Source organism: Haemaphysalis longicornis, unplaced genomic scaffold (genome assembly GCF_048455015.1).
Source record: "Haemaphysalis longicornis isolate Haplotype H1 unplaced genomic scaffold, Haemaphysalis longicornis Haplotype H1 scaffold_9, whole genome shotgun sequence".
Lineage (NCBI taxonomy): Eukaryota > Metazoa > Arthropoda > Arachnida > Ixodida > Ixodidae > Haemaphysalis > Haemaphysalis longicornis.
In genome coordinates, this window is record NW_027526460.1 from 14975740 (window position 1) to 14986008 (window position 10269).

The 10269-nt window shown below is 44.4% G+C and overlaps 1 long non-coding RNA gene across 1 annotated transcript; it reads left to right on the top strand.

Annotated features, from left to right (window-relative positions):
* The first annotated feature begins 2968 nt into the window (after positions 1 to 2968).
* LOC144151949 (uncharacterized) lies at positions 2969 to 9616 on the top strand. The gene is made up of 3 exons (XR_013319011.1): positions 2969 to 3472; positions 4951 to 5220; positions 8103 to 9616. It is a non-coding gene; the product is annotated as an uncharacterized LOC144151949 (long non-coding RNA).
* Positions 9617 to 10269: the final 653 nt, after the last annotated feature.

Sequence of the window (10269 nt, forward strand, 5' to 3'; positions counted from 1 at the left end):
GGTTATTTTTTTGGCTTTACACACTAAACTTTTTAACACCCTTAAAGGTGCTAAAAGGGTGCACTCAACATTTTGCACCCTTGTTGCACCTTTTAAGGACTAAAACATTGCTCCTGCACCCAATCATGAGGGTGCCACATATTAAGGGGTGCAAATCTTAACATGTTTACACCCTTTAAGGTGCAAGGAGGGTGTACTGAACATTTTGCACCCTTTTTGCACCTTTCAAGCACCCAAATATTGCTCGGGCACCCCACCTCGAGGGTGCCAAAATTCAGGGGTGTAATCAACAGTTTCATAGGGTGCTACGACCGTTAAAGGGGTGCTAAAAAGTATTTCTTCTCGATTGGGGTGTTACCACGGCACCTTATCGTTAGGGTGCCTAAAAGAACGGTGTGTGAATGCAAGCATGCAAAATTGCACAAAAACAGGCTGAATGTTTAAACCGCACATTGCACTATTTCACCGCCCGTTGAGAGAATAAATATGAACTCTCCACATAGACCAGGGGAAAGGCTCTCAAATTGCTGTTCGTAAATTGAACAAAACGTGCTGAATGTTTAAATTCCACTCTGCACTAATCTACTGCTTCGAGTGTATCACAAGGTTCGTTTCGATGTCTGGGTGCACGGGAAGGAAAGGCTACAAAATGCCTCTTGTAGTCCTATAAATAAAACTTTTACGCGAGGCATCGGTGTCCTCAACGAAATCGAATTTACCTAAGAATTTGTTCCCGTATTATTATGCCCCGGGCAAAAATTCCAACAAGACTTTCTTGTTAGGCTCACAGCACGCCTGTGGGGCCAATACGAAGTTCTGTCGGCACTCTATCGTTCCAATAGCCTAGTCTTCCAACAGGGAGTTTAACCTTGATGGCGTTTGTGGGGCCAATAAGAAGCTCTGTCGGCACTCTATCGTCCCAACAGCGTAGTCTTCCAACAGGGAGTTTAACCGTGATGGCGTTTACCGGCTCGCCAACACGATAAGTCAACGCCAACAGACGCCTCGTTCGTAATCAGCGGCGCGAGCGCGCCATCAGACAGAACCGACAGACGCCCTGAAGGTGGTTTTTAGGGCCTGAACAGCAGCGTCTATGTCTGGCATAGACGCTAGACGTCAACGTTTGTGTTCTGAATTTTCCCTTCAGTAAGTAACAGTCAGACGGACGATAACATAACTATGTGAAGATATGCTTTGGCTCATACCACGGCAAGCGCAATCGTTTGTGGCTGCAGCCTCGGTTGCTCTTCGTCCACAACAAACTGAATCGGCTGTACAGCTTTCTTCGAGGGCGTGTATGCAGGGGTTCTATCTTCCTTTTTTGCGCAGGCCGACGGGGGCGGTCGTGTAAAATCATTTTCGCTCGTCGCTGCCGTAGGGTTGCCACATTCCTGGTTTTGGACCGGCCCGACCGATTTTTTAAACAGCGGGCCGGTTGCCAGTCCATATCTAAAACCAGCCGTCATCAGCCGGTTTTTTGGCTTTTGTGCCGTGATTATGCCCGTTTTGGCGTTTTATAAGCGTCAATTCAACAACTAAGACGATAAATACGTGTCGACAAGCATAGGCGTGCGCACAGGGGGGGCAGGGGGGGGCGGCCGCCCCCCCTAATCATCTGAAGGGGGCGCCAAATTTGCCCCATGCCTTGCCGATGTAACACATGAAAGTAAAATTTCTGCTCATAAATATTTTGTGTGTGTTGCAATTCCATCACATTGAAATAAAAATTTTATAACCATCCCTCTTTGCACTGCGTTCGCACCGCAAGGCCTTCAGTGAGAAGAGGTCGGGAGTTGCTCTGGGGGGGGGGGGGGGGGCGCAGCGGTAAGACTTTGCCCCCCCAAATTGAGAACTCTGCGCACGCCTATGTCGACAAGCTGCGCAAAGACACGCGAGCAGAGAAAATACGCGGGCGAGCGCGCTGCCTCAGATGGAGGGGGACCTAAGGGAAGAACAAAATAACGAAATTCTACCGCCGCGGTCAGCAATTGCGGTTACTTTTCAGTGAAGCACATGCAGAGCGATTAACCAAGCTCTCAATCACTTTCAGTACAAACGTTATGTTGATTTCTCTCTAAGAAAACACTACAATAAATGGCACTGCATGTTAAAAAACATGGCGTCTTTTTTCAACACAATCCCCCCCCCCCCCCCCCCCCCCCCCCCGGAAGGCCCGTTTTTTTTTTCGGGGAAAGGTTGTAACCCTACGCTGCTGTTCTGCCTACCTGCTTGCTGTACCTATTACGTCGCCGCCACCGCAAATCCCCACTTGTTACAAACTCAGAGGTTTTCGCACTGTTAGCAGTCGTTTTACACGATATGGGTTTGATGCGCCTGACATGCCAGGAGTGACATCGCTTGTAGTATTAGAGCGACGTTGCTTGTCTGCAAGTCGGTGCCGGTCAAACAAGCGTTATCAACGCCATAATTCTAACGGCACATTCCATTTATTTCGTGGCTGCCGTGGCTTGCGCAGAAAAGGTCGGGTTGACTGCGATAGCTTTTCTTGAGTCAAATAATGGAGCTTTGGCTCAATCGCTTGCAGCGCCAGCAATGCGGCCTCGTCTGCAAGACCGGTGCGTGAGAAACAAGCGTTAGGACAGCCAGAATTTCAAAAATGCAGCATAAACTAGACCATCGTTAAAGGAGGCGATGACTAGACACAAGCCAACTCGTTGACAACTTACGTAAGTATAGAGTTGTTTTAGGCACCTCTACCACCGCCCGGCGACATAGCTGTTAACGTGTCCGTTTACTGTTTTGTAGGTCAATGGTTCGATTCCTCGTCGAACGTGTTTTTTTTTTTTTTTTTTTTTACGTGAGGGTTTCATTAGCTCCTTTTTTAACGACCAGGGTAAGCACCTGTTCCTTGCTTTCTATCACGCCGACATTTACCGCCCTCTTCCTAAACCCAAAGTAGCTCGTTTTCTCGCACGTTCTCTCTTGAGAAGCCCGTCGTGAAAACAAAACCAAAACAAACGTCAAACCTCTTTACAATATCAGTATATATGTCAATTACTTTATGTGTATTCACTTTTTGTGTTTAAAAACCTTAAATTTAAGTTATAAACACATTTCAGACTTTGAAAGCAGAAAGATAATTACCAACATTACAGTAGTAACACAATTTTCGTCAAACATAGAGGTGCTGCATTTGAAGTCTGGCAACTATCTCTCACTTTTGTGTGTGTTTTTTCATGGCGTTTTGTGCCGAGTGGTTGGTGGCGTGATTTCATCTGTTTTATCTATTTCAAGCTTAGATCATAGTTATAGAAGCTTTATGGGTGATGTCTACCCTTCCAACCTACGCGTGTGTTGAACATGGGGACCCCGGAAGAACGATCATCGCCGGATAAAATACTGCGCGTCAAAAGTGGATGACATTGCATCAGAACAAAGCGTGTTCGTGTGTCCGCGAGATGAAGACGACAGTGAAGGAGAATTTTACGTTGGAAACATCGTTTTTGCTCGGGTAAGTACGCATTTTTTATTATTCTGTATTTGGTTGGAACGAGTTCTGGTGTTTATGGGTCAGTAATTCGCTAGACCCCCATCTCGTTTGCTCTGAGAGCCTACGTGAGTTAGTATACTTGTTTGGCGCCCAGTCCACCGTTTCCGCAGAAGTCAGCATCAATTTACGCTGAAGCTAGACCTTGGCTACGATGCTCGCGCTATGGTACACGGCTGCTAATAATTTCACATCACGCAAGGCTCTTTAACACCGGGGCGTTTGTTTATGTGTCTCTCAAACAGTGCCTTTGCGGTTGCAGATCGCAGTCGCAATTTCGCGTGAGTGGCACAACGCTGTGATTAGTCCTCCCTCGTGAATACCCGCGGTATACCAAGAAATAACATGAACAGGAGGTTCCCTGGAAGTGCATGTGAAAACGCGTACACGTGATTCCATGGCTGGCGTCTCTCCCCCCTTCACGAATTCCGTGCAGTGCGCTTCGCAGCTATTGCGCTCGCGAGACCGGCGACCGTACGCCTCGCGGTCTTCGGGCCGCGATATGTGTGCTGTTCTCGTGAAGCTCGACAACAGCGAAATTGCCGTACTCGCTCGCCAACGCGCCCCGACGGCGTACGCGTCGACCGGGTGCTGACGGAGTTGTACTGGAAGAAACGCAGGCAAAGATGAGGGCGCACGAGGTGTAGTTAAACATGAGAATTTACAAAGTGCAAGGTGGAGAAAATAGTACGCAAGGGCCGGAAACGGTGAGAGAGTTCGGGCCGCGCGCCAGCGAGCGAGTGCGGTAATTTACGTTGCCGAGTTTCACGAGTCCGGCACGAATATGACGACGCCCGTCTGAGAGTTCATAGAGGTATAGAATTAACATACGTGCAAATTGAAGGTGAAATGCGCGCATGTGGCCTCGCAGGGAGTTAGCATAGTCTCGGGGTAGTGGGGGAGATTTCACAACGCCTACGAGGCGCCTGCCGATTCTGTCAGAGTAGCTCTCGGGAAGTCTGGGGCTTGATATCAGAGGCATATGTATTGTTTAAATTAGTGCAGAAAATTCAGCCAATTCGCAAGTTCTCATTTTCGCAAAACCGCAGGCCATACAGAGACTAACAAGAAAGCTGTAGGCACTCACTCAACTCGATTTATATTGGAGAATTGAACGTGCAGATACAAGTCAGACATAGAAATGGATGAGCCTCAACTATCACACACCAGTTCCGATTGAAAGCAAGGGATACAGATGAGCTGCTAGCATGCGTTCCATGCAAATTAGCTCAGTAGCTAGCTTTGCATATATCATGCATACCCCACTCACAGTACCTGCGGGTCTAATAAATACATTCTTACTGTGACCTAAATTTCACTTGGGGTGTTCCGGGAATGTTCTTATTAGTGCCTTGGAGGTTACTGTCTTTAAACGGTGCTTTGTGTGTGCTCTTCTTGTATTTCAGTAAGTGTCAGCACACTCACAGATTATGCACCTGCAGGTGCTGCTGCTGGCTGTCCTGGGTCAGCTGCCTTCCAGTCCAGTTTCAAAGGCTTTGCCAGGGCCTCCCTTGGCCAACCGACACTGCACCTGCTGTACCCAAGTACTGCCTGGCCTTTCGTTGGTGCTCCGTACGCTTTGCCGCCAGGAATGGTCATTCATCCATCATCTGGCCGCTTGGACCACCCGTTCAGAAGTCAGCGCATTTGCTCGACACATCGGTCCAGGCACTGCTGCCATATCGGTGCACCCACCGATTATGTATTTTCAGGTTAGTTATTGCATGTTGTGGAACTTGCCATGATGTATACCTGTTAGCAGTGCTGTGGCCTCTGATTATTTGAAACATTTTCATGAAGCAGTGCTGTGCGTATGGAGCGTGTCATTGCTTAGCAGAGATATTGAAGGGAATCTGGGGCTGACGACTAAAGGGCAAGAAGAGAAATTGAACTGACTTTGAAGCAAGTATTCGTATGTAATCAAGCCAAGCAAACATTTAGGATCTTTCGATATGGTTTTAAACTTGCAATACAAACTGGTCTACTTCAGATCATACTGGTAATAATCATACTATACCGAAAAGTACATCCCGCAGTCTGTAGAATTCTGACAGCGCTTTTTTCGCAGTCTCTCATGACAGGCACTAATCTCAATGGTTGGAAGATAGTCGAGGTAGCACCAGTCTTTAAATCAGAAGACGGTACTTCACCATTAAATTTCCCTAACAAGCACCATATGCAAGGTCAGGAAACATTTCATCCACTCTCAGGTCGCTAATTATTTATAAAATCACAATATCACATTCGAGTATCACCTCGGTTTTCACAAGGGTTACTTGAGAAACACAACTTTCAGGATTTGTTCACGATCTACATTGATCCATTGACACAGGCTTACAAACTGCGGTAGTTTTTCTCGATTTTTCTAAAGCATTCAATCGCATTGCACACCACAGACTACTACTCAAACTTCACCCTAATGTCCTCACTTGAGCAAAAGATTTTCATTCTTCTCAAATGCAGTTTACTTCTAATAACTATATACTCTTTTTGCTCGTGCCACTTTGTTGTCCCCCCAGGCAGGTTGCTTGGTCCTGTCTATCTTCCATGTTGCATATCCTCCCATGTAGGTGTATTTGCAGATGATGTTGTAATTTATCACACAATTTCTTTCAACTACTACCGTCAATGCTTTCAATCTGATCTTAACACAATTAACTCCTGGTGCTGCAAATGGCTAATGTCGCTTATCTCTAAAACAAAGTGCATGACTTTAACGGTGGCAAGTCTCGGATTGTAAATACTTACTTCATTAACAACAGCCTGATTACCTCTTGAGACAAAGGTGTTTTGGTAGGCCGGTAGGGGAGGGGGGATTGCATGGTGGATTTCAAAAGGTACATCGATTTGGAAAATAAGACGTGTGATTAATATTTTCATTTGCACTCCAAAACTCGCTTTATTTCATATGTTTAACCCACTGCCATGGCTAGGGTGGTGTGCTGTGGAGGCGAATGTCGGTTAGATACCGCTTGGTGTAGCCGCTTTTCAGATGGAGGCAACACGTAAAGACGCCCGTGTTTGGAGATTTCGATGCGCACAAAAATACCCAGATGGTCAAAATTAATGCGAAGCCTTCCCCTACAGTGCTCCCCATATCCCAAGTGTAGCTTTGGCGTGTTAAACCACCGTTTTTTTTTTTCATGTTTTTGGTATAGTACCAGCTGCTGTAGCAGGTGCAACTTAAAGGTAAAATTATACATAATGTTTCCATGAGCTAAATATAAAGGCCATATTGAAGTGCGTTTATGGGTCTATCTCATAGCAGTAGTGAAACGTTATATACTCTAGTGCAGGTTAAGAACACCAATGGCTCATGTGGTGTAGTCCAGTGTTTGACGGAATGCCGTGTAGGCAGGTAAAAGCATTATTGCAGTGATGAAACGTAGGTCACTGACCAAGTCAAGAAAGCCATTTAACGGTTTGTTGCTTGTTCACGGTGAGCATGTGTCGTGGAAAACGAAGCTATATATTGGGCATTACGCGGCGCAATGAGTTTGCATAGATATGGTGCAGATTGCCATCCATTATGTTGATAATGTTGGGCGTCGTCTGAGCGATGAGGGACTCGAGCAGTAATCGAGAAGATAGATTGCACTCAGTTGTCAGTAATTTTGTCTTGTTCCAGTCGACCACGTGTCCCGTCCTCTCACGGTGCTCTGCCAGTGGACTTGTTTTTGCATGGCCCTTGTTCACTTCGTTCCAGTGCTGCATTAATCTTCTGTGCAGATTGCCCGTTTCGCCAATGTACACTGATTTGCATTCAGCGCATGGAATCTAATAAACAATACCCGGAAGCTTGGAGCGTGAGAGGGGGTCTTTCACGCTGACAATGTCAGAACATAGCTTGCTAGTGGGCACATGCACGATGTATGCACTGCGTTTCTTGAAAATGTGGGCGAGAGTTTCACCGATTTGTGGGACGTAGGTAATTGCTGCACGTTTTGATGCAGTCCTTGTGGCTGCCTAAAGCATTATATTCAGAAAGAAGCGAAGAGGGCGACTAGCAGGAATCCGCATTGGCATTAGCAGGCAGAAGCGCCTACAAGGCCTGTGTCAAAACGTGCTGCAATTCTCGTCCTACACATCAATCAAGCTTTTGCACGCATTTTCAAGAAACACATTGTGCACATCATTCACGTGCCCACTAGCAAGCTATGTTCTGACATTGTCAGCGTGAAAGACCCCCTCTCATGCTTCAAGCTTCCAGGTGTTGTTTATGTTCTGAACGAAAAAAGGGCCATTTAAAGGTGACACCTCCTTCCTTGCCGATTTCTGATGCCTGATTGTTCAGTTTGTGGGGATAAGTTTAGCAGATTGCTCACATGTCTAACCTGTATTTGTGCTTGAGCAGTCAAACGCTGATGTTAGCAGTGAAGTAGGTGAAAATTGTACTTTGATTGTAGTTGTGTGCAGATTACTTACATTGTGTTAATTCACACAAAAGCAAAATTGAGGTAACCCTGCTAACTGTTCCACATTGCAGCATTTTATTATGCAAACGTTAATGAGTTCAGCTGCTTGTTAAAGGTGAAATAAACAGTGGTACAAAAAGAAGAGCATCTACTAAACAGAAATATCTTCACAATCGCAGGATGCCAACGGTCCGCCTACCAACTTGTGTCCTGCATCGTTTCTGCTGGCTGGAGCGGCTCATGGAACATTTTCCAGCTTCTCAAAGTTTGTGGTCAAGCGCTCCTCCAAGTGAAAGATGCCGCAGAGGGATCTTTTGTTTTAATGCCACAATTTCGTGTGCTCAGCAGCTAATTTACTCGTAAGGCTTTTTAAATATTCATCACCCAAGAAGGCATGTTACCTTCGTCTTCGGTGGAATGTGTCTGCACTCGGGTTATTTGTGACAGAAACAAGTGGACCACGTCATGAGAGTCATTGAGGCCTTGTTGATTGTGCATGCTTCTGAAATGACATTTTCATTAAGCTGAATACTTTCCACATATTACGATTTGTGAACAAATTATGGTAAAAGTCATGATTAGTTGTACTACACTGCAGGAAGGAAATGCCAACATACGTTTTAAGCACCTCTGATATTTCAGATCGTTGGCTGGTGAGCAATAAAACAAAACTGAAATTTTTTTAAAGTAAAATCAAATATTCGTTGTCACCAGTGCATGACCATAGTAAAAGCTATCTAGTCACCAAATTTAGAATTAGACACGAAATGCCAAGAAAAACAGGGAAATAAACTAGACAGCTGGCTACAATAAACCAATTCGTAAAATTCCTCAATGTCCATCAAGTGATGATTCAGGCGGGTTAGTTAAGATGTCAGTGGGTTTACACACCCAACTTGCAGGGAAGCACATGAGCTCCCAATATTAACATGTTTTTAGTGAAGACCGTCTTCCTTCATTAAGCTGCTTTGCACATTGATGCCAGTCTGATAAATGTCCTGAATTTTTGTTATGATCAATCTTTGTATGGGAACCATATATTTTTATATGATGTCGCTGTGTATTTCTGAAACTGTATGTAGTCACTAATTCCAATTTGTCGTGGGCAGGTTTTTTGAACTAATTCGTAGCTTTTTTAACAATTATGGTATATTTTGTGTGCCTAAAGGAATGCCTCATTGCATGTTTAGCCTATGTAGTGTTGAAAGCGGACATTTTGCTTCAAAGTGGAATGTCGGGCTAGCAACAAGGTACTTCGCGTGCTGCTCACTTTCATTCATGCCATTATTTTTTATATTATCATTTAAAATTAAAAGCCAACCAATTTGCTGTCGTTTTAATTTTGTCACCTACTTTATACTTTCTTTTTTTTTCAACTTTGTGTAAGGATTGACTATCCATATTTTTATGATACCAAGGCGTTGGACTGGGCTAGCTGGTACATGTTTGAATGGATGAAAAACCATAGGAAAACCCAGGACACAGAAGAGAACGACGGGACAAACTTGTGCCGTCATTCTGTTTTAACTGTTTCCTGTGTTTACCACTGGTTTTTTATGCATTCAAACATTTTTTATGAGTTTGTTGAACAGTGATTAGTTTAGGTGTGTTCAAACAATTGTTGGCTGCGAAGGCTCCCTGTAACATTTGTATAAATGCTCTCTGCTTTTTTTTTGAGCCAATATTCCACCACCAGTCTTCATGAGCTGGTCATTTGTAGAAATAAGTTGAAATAAATATTTGTTTGCATTGCTTTACATGTTTTGAAAGAATTTCTTGTTCATTCTTGTTTCATTCAACCCCGTTTCAGAATCCTGCTTAAGGCATTTCCTCTGTTATTTTTTTTCAGAACCAGGAAGGGTGCTCATCCTCGGTTCTTGCTGAAGCAGCAGTATCCATACTTCACACGTGAGCTCTGAACACACAGTAATTATGGTATGAAACATTCTACCAGTATAAGCCTGCTTTGTAGACGTCATTGTAGATGTCAAAGCTCTTGACAGTGTAGTCCAATGTCTGGTGTAACGGGCAATGTCTACAACTTGTAAAAATTAATTTTGTGGCTATAATGTTTGTGATTATTTTAAAATGCACGTCAACTACTATTTAGAATCGCTGTCTAAATTGGCAGCCATTTTCCTGGTGGATACAGAAAGTGAAAAAGCGCATGTGTAGAGATTTCAGTGCACCTTAAATGTCCCAAATTTGCTAAAGCTAATCCAAAGCCCTCCTTGTGGTGCACTTCATATCCCATGTACAGTTTTGCGTAAAAACAGCTAAAAACTTATGATCAATTTAAACTTATTTTAATGTTTTTAAATGCAAATATTCTCAGTTTAAGCTGCC